The following is a 12,179-nucleotide window of genomic DNA, read 5'->3' on the forward strand; positions in this document are numbered from 1 at the left end:
AATAGTTTTTATGTGTCTCACTTTTTATTGATCTCTCTAAGGTTTTGATACAGTTGATCATGCTATACTGAGGCAGAGATTGTCGAGCGTAGGTCTTTCGGAGCATGCAGTTGCATGGTTTGCTAACTATCTGTCTGATAGAACTCAGTACACTCAATTCGATGGGCTCATGACTGTAAAATTGTCTGTCTGTAATGGTGTGCCCCAGGACTCGGTACTCTTATTCACTATTTCTATAAATAATTTTGACAAAAATGTGCAAAATGCGCAACTTCACTTTTATGCTTATGATACTGTTATTTATTGTTGTGCCTCGTCTCTCACAAAAGCTTTCCAGAACTTGCAAGCTGCTTTTTATACTGTTCAACATACCTTGCGTCAATTGAAGCTTATCCTCAATACTGACAAAACTAAAACTAATGGTGTTTTCTTATGCAAGAAATAGAACAAAAAAAAACTGTACCGGGTTACCTTCAAATGAGGCATGTGACAATTGTGGGGGTCATAGAGCAAAACAGACAATACCATGGTGTTCGTGAGAATCTTGCCTTTCTATAGTGCTTTGTAGCCCAAACGGTTCAGACACCAAATACCGAAGTTGGCACATTAACGATATAGACTTCAGCCAGGCTTGTGGGGGTCAAAGAGAAAAACGGAGAACACCATCATATTTATGAGAGTCTTCATTGCTGCGGGAGGGAGGGGTGCTGAGGGTGCTGCAGCATCCCCTGGTAAAGCACGATAAAAAGTATACATTTGCACTAGGCCTTTATTTCTCATGAATGAGTGGAGAAAACAGCTTTCCGACCAACATTGTTTTCCTCAGAACCCCCTGTACAACACTTCCACTGTTGGTTGGCACAAATACATAACATTTGGTAACTTTTAGTTGACTGCAACCAGTAGCCTGAAGTGTACTGTAAAAATACAGATTTTTTTTAAGTGTAGCATTTCGTGGCATAAAGGAAAACATGGAAAGGCAAAGAACATGATTGTTCTTCACAACCATTACAGGAGTAAACCATTACAGGAGTTAAAAAAAACTCCTGAGCAGTAAAGAACCCAACCTAAAAAATTGTTACACATATCACCCCTGACAAAGAAACCCTCAAGAACCTTTTTTGAGAGTGTAGGTGCAATGACATTCCATCAGACATCAGAAAAATGAGACATTGACGATTATAATAAATACTGCTTTGATGTCATACAAGCAAGCCAAATACCCGCAGGTCCAAATGTGCACTTTACATTTCCATATCATAAAACTCATGTCATATAGTGTCAACATTTATGATCACTATGGTTGAGGTACAGTTACAAGATGACATGGCGTCATACCCCTGGTTGTGTTTGTCTATTGTGAAGAACATTTACCTCGGCACACGCACCTGAATGCACTTATGACTCCTTTCTATACCACCAAAACTATTATCTATTTCCTTGAATGGTATTGTGAAAGCCTAACACCGAATATCATATTTTATAACTTAGCTAGTCATGTTGGCAATAGAACAGGCTTTCAAATGATTCCCAATCGACCCAGATTGTGATTTATAATGGAACTGTGCACACTTTAGAGAGGTGTGGCCACTTGGAGACACCAGTTAGTCCTCTCACTCAAACTCTTCAGTCTTGTGCCAGGTGAACTGTTGTGTCCTCACCTTTAGTCTAATACATGATCATAATATCAAAACTGTTCCCTTTGAATTCATATTTCATATGTAAGAAACAATTACATTTAGCCCTTGCCAATTTCCACGAGTGTAAAGAGTTAATTGCAGGGTACTTTGGATTGAGTTTAACAGGTATCATTATAATTGTCAATGGAACAGTACTTTAATTGAGCACTTGAACAACACTCTCCTGAGCAATCTGTGTGTGTGCGTGGCAGGAAGCAGATACAGCGTAAATGTTGTGTTTCTAATTAGAGTTTGAAGTACATAGGCCACATTTGATTGAAGTGGGCTGTGTGCAGACTGCCACTAAGTAACAGTCTTTAGTCACAGCTGGCCTAGTTTTTTTCTTCTCTCTCTCTCTCTCTCTCTCTCTCTCTCTCTCTCTCTCTCTCTCTCTCTCTCTCTCTCTTGCTCTTGCTCTCTCTCGCTCTAAATATTTTGAAAAATGAGTCGTTGAGGATTATGAAAAAATACAGAGTCCAATGGCGGCGAGCTTTACACCACTTAAGCCGACGCTTGGCATTGCGCATGGTAAACATAGGCTTGTGTGCTTTGCCATGGAAACCCCTTTCATGATGCCCCAGGCAGTTATTGTGCTGATGTTGTTTCCAGAGGCAGTTTGAAACTCGGTTGTAAGTGCTGCAACCTAGGACAGACGATTTTTACGTTCTACGCGCTTCAGCACTCGCCGGTCCCGTTCTGTGGCCTTGTGTGGCCTACCACTTTGCGGCTGAACATTTCCACTTCACAATAACAGCACTTACAGTTGACCGGGGAAGCTCTAGCAGGGCAGAAGAGACTTGTTGGAAAGGTGACATCCTATGACGGTGCCACGTTGAAAGTCACTGAGCTCATCAGTAAGGCCGTTTTACTGTCAGTGTTTGTCTATGGAGATTGCATGGCTGTGTTCTCAGCAACTGGTGTTGCTGAAATAACCAAATCCACTATTATGAAGGGGTGTCCACATACTTTTGTAAATATAGTGCATATTAAAGTTAGAACTATTAGAACTATTAGAAAATACAAAGTTGTTTCAGCCTTGAATACGAGTGGCCAAAATGGCGAGAGTAGTCTAGTGTACTATGGAAGCAAACATGAACCACAGTAGTCAAAAAAATCGCAGAGGGCAATATGCCCACTAGATGACAGCAAAGGAACCACTAAGACCCCACAGGAATGGTGAGAAATCCATATCTTTAAACCAGGGTACTTAGTGGCCTGTAGTTTGGTAATTCCAAAACTTTCCCTTTCTTAGTGGCCTGTAGTTTGGTAATTCCAAAACTTTCCCTTTGGTTTAGCTGTTTAAGGCGGTCCCCTTTTCTAATTGAGGCTGGAACATGGTCGAGACCCATATCTTTTAGGGATTCAGGGATGGCATGATGTAAGGACTTGTAGTTCCTTGTCATGGGGTCGTCTTCATTGCCTGCCCATATTGCATACTTGTGTTCGCTAAACTGTCCTAAAGGCGTCTCTTTGTCTGTCCAATGTAAAATACCTTGCACTGTGGACATTCCAATCTGTAGACGACATGATTGGTTTTACATTTAATGAAATGCTTGATTTGATACTCTGTGTTAGAAGCTGTGTCAACAAAACACTTTTTCTGTGCAATATTTCTGCAATAATTGCACTGGTTGCATTTGAAAGAGCCCCTGGGTTTGTGTTCTAGCCAAGTATTTTTTATGTATTTTTTTAACCCCTCCACCACCACCCCTCTTCAGAGGACAAATATCTTCATTTTTTTTTACAGCTTTTTTGATACATATGCATACATTTGACATATACATTTGACATATACATTTTACATACATGGCACTATTATATATAACAACAATACATTACCAAACAAACTCTTTAATCCCAACCCTCACCCACTCTCAACCCATCCCACCGATCACCATGGACCGCCCTTGTTTGGTTTCCATGTGCCATATATTTTTCAATTGTGCTGTGATGTTTTACAACATGTTTTAATCTTTCCAATCGTATATTATCCACAGACTGTGAACTGAAGATGAAAACCTTTCCTATGAGTATTATTATCTTTATTATTGATTGGCCATGGCTTTCCAGATCGCCCAACACTGCTATTTGTAAGGTTAATTTTAAGTGCACGTTGTGATTGTTTAACCATTCCTGAACCTGTGACCAGATTCAAGCTACATAGGGGCAATACCAGAATAAGTGATCTATTTATTATGTCGCTTCGCAACAAAATCTACAGAGCTGAGATTGTTGTATTCCCCATATATAATATAATATAGTGCCGCCACCATATAAACACCGTATCTGTGTACTCCCTGATGAAGGCCATGCAGCCGAAACGCGTAAGATTTTTAACATTTTGGTTCCATTAAACATGCCTTACAAATAAAAGCATTTTAATAAATCATATGAAGAGTGCTTTGGTCCTGCTTTCTTTTTGATGACCAATTAACCCCTTTTACAAAAAAGCACCTTCTACCTACAAAGACCTACTAAAAAAGGAAATAGTGTCTCAACTCTGATTCCCGGCAGTACTGTGGGCATGGAAGGGAACACAGAGAATGGAGTTCACAAGCGCTGATGAAGCCCTGAACAGGCCGCAGGAAACCTTTCCAGGTGAAAGAGAGCCCAGTACCCCAAGCAGAGGCAGAAGCGGAAAAACAGATAAGCACACTAGGCTACATACAGTGATGCCCAAGGCCAGTTTATCACAAACTGAGAAAATATTCCTTCCCTCTACCCCCAATACAATCTAGACTCTATTGTCCCCCAAGTAACTGTCATTCACTAGGAAGTAGCGATAGAATTAGCCAATGCCAATGAGATACATGGACATTGAAAAGAAAATATAAAAGTCAATAATTGTCATATGGGCGAGAGGTGTGTGTGGGCGAGAGGGTGTGAGTGGGTCTATGTGTGGGTATGTGTCTGTACATATGAACGGGAGAGTGATTATGAATATATGTAGGAAGGCAGGAGTGAATGGGTTTACGGAGGCTTAGGGTATAAGTTGAGTGTGAATGAAGGAGAATGGATGAGTAAGCAGATGCTTAGAGGGGTGTAAATGTGTTTGAGAGAAAGGGAGGGGGGAAAGACAAAGGTTGGGAGGAACTTGGCCTGGATGAGTAAGGGAGGGCAAGGAGGGAGGTTTTGATAAGCTTGGTTTGGGGGGGGAGGGGGGGGGGTAAAGATGGGAGGTGGGGATAAGCTTGCCTTGGGCATTGTAAAGGGTGGAGAACAGGGTGGGGGTGGTGGAGAGAAATAAGGAAGGACTTAATTATACTACAATGCAATTGCATTTCATTTTTTATGACTTGCCCCATTGTAAAATGAGTAAGAGTTCTAGACAGATTAGGAAAGGATGTTGAATCGTTATCATTCCTTGTTTACCATTGTTTACCATTGCTCACCCTCCGATCCAACAGGTCCCAGACGTGCTCAATGGGATTGAGATCCCGGCTCTTCGCTGGCCATGGCAGAATACTGACATTCCTGTCTTGCAGGAAATCACACACAGAACAAGCAGTATGGCTGTTGGCATTGTCATGCTGGAGGGTCATGCCAGGATGAGCCTGCAGGAAGGGTACCACATGAGGGAGGAGGATGTTTTCCCTGTAACGCCCAGCGTTGAGATTGCCTGCAGTGACAACAAGCTCAGTCTGATGATGCTGTGACACAACACCCCAGACCATGATGGACCTCCAAGTTGATCCCGCTCCAGAGTACAGGCCTCGTTGTAACGCTCATTCCTTCGACGATAAACGTAAATCCGACCATCACCCCTGGTGAGACAAAACTGCGACTCGTAAGTGAAGATCACTTTTTGCCAGTCCTGTCTGGTCCAGCGATGGTGGGTTTGTGCCCATAGGCAACATTGTTGCCAGTGATGTCTGGTGAGGACCCGTCTTACAACAGGCCTACAAGCCCTCAGTCCAGCCTCTCTCAGCCTATTGTGGACAGTCTGAGCACTGATGGAGGGATTGTGCTTTCCTCGGGCAGTTGTTGCCATCCTGTACCTGTCCCGCGCAGGTGTGATGTTCGGATGTACCAATCCTGTGCAGGTGTTGTTACACGTGGTCTGCCACTGCGAGGATGATCAGCTGTCCGTCCTGTCTCCCTGTAGCGCTGTCTTAGGCGTCACACAGTACGGACATTGCAATTTATTGCCCTGGCCACATCTGCAGTCCTCATGCCTCCTTACAGCATGCCTTAGGCACGTTCACGCAGATGAGCAGGGACCCTGGGCATCTTTCTTTTGGTGTTTTTCAGAGTCAGTAGAAAGGCCTATTTAGTGTCCTACGTTTTCATAACTGTGACCTTAATTGCCTACCGTCTGTAAGCTGTTAGTGTCTTAATGACCGTTCCACAGGTGCATGTTCATGAATTGTTTATGGTTCATTGAACAAGCATGGGAAACAATGTTTAAACCCTTTCCAATGAAGATCTGTGAAGTTATTTGGATTTTTACGAACTATCTTTGAAAGACAGGGTCCTGAAAAAGGGACATTTCTTTTTTGCTGAGTTTATGATTTAATGGGGGTTATTGGTGAGAATGGATAGGGACTACAGTATATCTAAGGGATTTGGATGGGGTGACTGGGAGGGCATCAGACACTTCTCTGAGTGTCACAACTTCCGCCGAAGTCGGCTCCTCTCCTTGTTCGGGCGGCGTTCCGGGGTCGACGTCACCGTTCTTCTAGCCATCGCCGCTCCACTTTTCATTGTTCCATTTGTTTTGTCTTGTTTCCCCGCACACCTGGTTAACATTCCCTAATCACACTACATATATATTCCCTCTGTTCCCCGCCATGTCTTTGTGTGGAATTGTTTAGTTATGTGTTTTGTGTGACGCACCAGGCTGGTTTTTCCCCGGGTTCTGTGTTTAACCCAAAGTATGTTTAATTGTTAAACATTTGCATTGTTGTGACTGTTGTTGCGCTTTTCACTTTTGCGATTGGCTGGAGGTTTTTGACTATAAGACTGCCACTATACCCTAATGTAATGAATAAGTTAATACAAATCAACCATAGTGGCAGTCTTTCAGCAAATGTATGTACACTGTGTGTACAATGTAATATAATATCATAACAACGCTTAAAAGCAATAGAATGGTAAAAGTCTTATCAGGTTTGATACATATCAATCAAACAGCGTTTATTAAAAATAGACACAAACAAATACAAGAACATGTTTTAGTTTAATACAATATGCAAAAAACAAGATATACATTCATCAATAATTGCTGTCGATGCCAAAAAGGCTTTCTACCATCTTAAATCACCTGTTCTATTCAAAACGTTGGAAGCCTTCAACTATCCAGCTGAAATAATACATTTTATAAAAATGTTGTATTAATGTCCTACAACAAAAATATACACAAATAATACATGATCTGATGAAATTGCTTTAGAAAGGGGCACAAGACAGGGATGTCTCCTCTTCCTCCTCCTGTTTGCACTGCCAATTGAATCGCTTGCACAAATAATTAGACAGGACCCAAAGTGTAACGGGTATTAGTATTGGTAACATTAATAGAAAATAAACTTATTTGCAGATTATCTCCTGATATCCCTGACCAATATTGAAAACTCAATGCCCCTTTGCTAAAAATATTTTCAGAATGCTCAAAAGTAACGTGGAAAATACGAAATAGAAAAACCACAAAAAAATATTAAATACTTAGGATGCTTAATAAATGACAACAAACAAAAAAATATATAAATATAACTTTATTCCAATACTCAACAACATGTAAACAGATCTAATTAAATGGTAAAATCAATACCATAAATCTTACAGGTAGAATAAAGCTATTTAGACTGACATGGCTGCTAAAGTTAATTCTTTAAAAAAGTATACTCTGTCATAACTGACTTTATATGGGCAAATACAATTCATAGAATACAAAGGAACGTTTTACATCTTCCTTTGTTGAAGGATGGTTGAAGGTTGGTTTTAACTTTGACAGTACTTCTGACATATAGTTAAATGCACGAAAGAGGAACAATATGTACATATTTAAGATGTGCATGCTCATCCCCAGAATCTTTTTTACGTGTCTGTTTTCAAAGAATAAAGCTAAGAACATGAAGAACTTCATAGTTAAGAACACGATAACAATATGGAAGATAATGAAACGTATTTTACAAGAACCAATATCTCTTCCTAAAAACTCAACCCTTTGGAACAATCCTTAGATAGCTTTTCAGAATTCACAGATAAATTGGTCCACGTGGAAAACTAAAGGCATAGAAACCGTAAATGACTTGGTAACAGGAAATACATTTATTTCCATGACAGAATTAAAAAGTCATTTCAAATACACGCAAGTTACCCTTTGACATATCACAACATTTTGATTTGAAATCTTTTGGACATCAGAGCAACCTTGAGGGAATAGTTTAAATAATGTTTGTAATGAAATACGTAAATCATTTTTCAATATGTTGTATAAATTGTAAAAAAAAGATTTTCAGACCACAATGTTGAGGATAACAAAGCCATAACTAAAGGCCTTATGTAATGTATAATGCATGGTCATGAAGGATTTACTCAAGTGATAATGCCCTCGAAGCCGGTGTTTGGAGGACATATTGACACGGTTTGCAAATCCAATGCCAATATACCCTCCAAACACCGGCTTCTCGCTTGTTAGCGAGTCTATTCTCCACTCACCCTATGTAGATATTGCAACTGTAATATTCTCAAAAGGATGAGGTCAGGTCATGATTGGGAGAAGGTGACCTGTATTCTCTATTCTCTGTGTCGTGTGAACATTGTGTTTGTGTGATCAGCCTTATTTTCTAAAGATGACTGATGCCCAAATCCACACTGAGATTCACCCGGTTCATCTGAATCTGTGTTGTTTGTCCCTCACTCTCAGCCTTACCGCACCTGGACACAATAAACAGAACGGGTGATGGAGAGTACCTGTCAGTGTTTGGACTAAATAAGAGTACAGACCCCTCTGATGATTTATGGAAGGTCAATAAAGATCCCTCAGTTAATTGTTAAATGGGAGTCGAACGGGGGGGGCTGTTTTGTTTTGCTGCATCATTGACCGTATGTACAGGGCTGACAAAATAAACACATACAGTACCAGTCAAATGTTTTAACACACCTACTCATTCAAGGGTTTTTCTTTTCTACATTGTAGAATAATAGTGAAGACATCATAACTATGAAATAATACATATGGAATCATGTAGTAACGAAAAAAGTGTTAAACAAATCAAAATATATTTGAGATTCTTTAAAGTAGCCAACCTTTGCCTTGATGACAGCTTTGCACACTCTGGCATTCTCTCAACCATATTCACTTGGAATGCTTTTCCAACAGTCTTGAAGGAGCTCCCGCGTATGCTGAGCACTTGTTTGCTGCTTTCCTTCACTCTGGGTCCAACTCATCCCAAACCATCTCAATTGGGTTTGGTGATTGTGGATGCCAGGTCATCTGATGCAGAACTCAATCACTCTCCTTCTTGGTCAAATAGCTCTTACACAGTCTGGAGGTGTGTTGGGTCATTGTCCTATTGAAAACAAATGAAAGTCCCACTAAGCGCAAACCAGATGGGATGGCGTATTGCTTCAGAATGCTGTGGTAGCCATGCTGGTTAAGTGTGCCTTGAATTCTAAATGAATCAGTGTCAACAGCAAAGCACCCACACACCATCACACTTCCTCCTCCATGCATCACGGGTGGGAGCCACACATGCGGAGATCATCCGTTCATCTACTCTGCGTCTCACAAATACACAGTGGTTGGAACCAAAAATCTCAAATTTGGACTCACCAGACCGGTCTAATGTCCATTGCTTGTGTTTCTTGGCCCAAGCAAGTCTCTTATTCTTATCGGTGTCCTTTAATAATGGTTTCTTTGCAACAATGTGTTGCTGCCTTGCTATTTGTTGTCTTAGGTCTCTCTTTATGTAGTGTTGTGTTGTCTCTCTTGTTGTGATGTGTGTTTTGTCCTATATTTATATTGTATTATTTATTTATTTTTATCCAAGGCCCCCGTCTCCACAGAATACCTTTTGCCTTTTGGTAGGCCGTCATTGTAAATAAGAATTTGTTCTTAACTGTCACGACTTCCTCTCCTTGTTCGGGCGGCGTTCGATGTCATCAGCCTTCTAGCCATCGCCGATCCACTTTTCATTTTCCATTTGTTTTGTCCTTGTCTTACACACCTGGTTTCAATCCCCCAATTACTTGTTCATTATTTAACCCTCTGTTCCCCCATGTTTCTTTGTGAGTGATTGTTTATTGTATTGCGGTCTGTTATTGTGGCCTTGTTTTCATTTGACATGTATTGTGTTTATTGTTGAGTAAAATTGAGTACATTACTCATATCTGCTGTCCTGCGTCTGACTCCTTTACACCAGCTACACACAGACGCTTTACATTAACTGACTTGCCGAGTTAAATAAAGGTTAAATAAAAATAAATTAGACCATGAAGGCCTGATTCACGCAGTCTCCTCTGAACAGTTAATGTTGAGATGCGTCTGTTCCTTGAACTCTGTGAAGCATTTATTTGGGCTGCAATTTCTGAGATGCAGTTAACTCTAATGAGCTCTGGGTTTTCCTTTCCTGTGGCAGTACTCATGAGAGCCAGTTTCATCGTAGCGCTTGATGGTTTTTGCGTATTGACTGACCTTCATGTCTTAAAGTAATGATGGACTGTCATTTCTCTTTGCTTATTTGAGCTGTTCTTGCAATAATATGGACTTGGTCTTTTACCAAATACGGCTATATTCTGTATACCACCCTTACCTTGTCACAACACAACTGATTGGCTTAAATGCATTAAGGAATGAAAGTCCACTATTTAACTTAACAAGGCACACCTGTTAATTGAAATGCATTCCAGGTGACTACCTCATGAAGCTGGTTGAGATAATGAGAAGAGTTTGCAAAGATGTCATCAAGGCAAAGGGTGGTTACTTTGAAGAATCTCAAAAATAAAATATATTTTGATGTGTTTAACACTTTTCTGTTTACTACATGATTCCATATGCGTTATTTCATAGTTTTGATGTCTCCACTATTATTCTACAATGTAGAAAATAGTAAAAATAAAGAAAAACCCTGGAATGAGTAGGCGTTTCCAAACTTTTGACTGGTACTGTAGATATAATCAGCATTGTTGTCAAACCCGCCTCTGTCTGTTTGGATCATGTTGTAGCTATTGCAAGCCCCATTTGTCTCAGCGCAAGGTGTAAAGGACTATAGAAGTAAGAACAGAATAAAGTCTGTGTCTAATGTAATGGTGTGTATTATTTCTTAGCGTGTATTAATGTTGGTATTGTTCCCTAACATCCCTTATTGATCTACTGTATCAGTGTATGTCACCTCCTCCCACTACACAGCTTCTATCATGTGACCCAGAACAGTGACCTAATGTTAAAATGTCTTCCTGAAAGCAACATTTATCCAAGCAGTTGTCTTGAATGAGTCACTACTAAACAAGGCTAGCATTCAGTCTCAATCTAAATCAATAGCCTGGGGACTCGTTGTTGTTATACTGTTTGCAGTATTTCGTGGGGAGTTTACACTCCACTTGATCTCACACTTGTTGCTGTGTCTCTGGTGAACAGCAGTGGAGAGCTGATCGAGACCATGTTCCATTGAACTGGTGCAGAGATTGAAAGTGACGTTGACCATGGCAGTCTGGCTCCCCTCCCTTCTGGTTCACAGTAACTTGAGAGAAGTGAGAGCCGAGAGGGAAAGAGGGAGATGTGTTGCAGGAGTGGAGGGGGGGAGAGGGGAGGGTTGTCTCTCTCGCTGTCTCCCTCTCTCTCTCTACCCTTTCAGTGAATCTAATTCATCAAGGTCTAGTGTGACCCAGGTGTCCCTGATGTCTATTCAGGCCACTTTAATCCACAGCAATTTGTCCAAAGTGTCAAGTTAAAGCATAAATGCAATATGGCATAGGGGACACGCTCTGTAATATCGTCATAATGAAGGAGGTAATGGGACCATGCGTGATCTCATATTGTCCATAATAGCTAGTTCAATGTAACCCGGGTTAATGGAGATGGGATTGGCTCACAGAGACGACATGCATGGAGAAATGTACTCACACATATCAACACGCACAACAAAGGACATTTTCTTTTGAAAGTGTATGCAATAAGAAAGAATAGAGACAGGATTAACCTGTCTAGGACTGAGCGGAACCCCGTTCCGCTAGCAGAACCCCTCGCCAACAGCCAATAGAATTGCAGGGCGCCAAATACAAATCAACAGAAATCTCATAAATCTAATTTCTCAAACATACAAGTATTAGGCACCATTTTAAAGATACAATTCTCGTTAATCCAGCCACAGTGTCTGATTTCAAAAATGCTTTACAGCGAAAGCTCCACAAACAATTATGTTAGGTCACCACCAACTCAAAGAAAAACTCAGCCATTTTTCCAGCCAAAGAGAGGAGTCACAAAAAGCACAAATAGAGATAAAAATAATCACTAACCTTTGATGATCTTCATCAGATGACACTCATAGGACTTCATGTTAC

The sequence above is a fragment of the Oncorhynchus mykiss genome, chromosome 23 (genome assembly GCF_057628025.1).
Source record: "Oncorhynchus mykiss isolate SJ-2025 chromosome 23, ASM5762802v1, whole genome shotgun sequence".
NCBI lineage: Eukaryota > Metazoa > Chordata > Actinopteri > Salmoniformes > Salmonidae > Oncorhynchus > Oncorhynchus mykiss.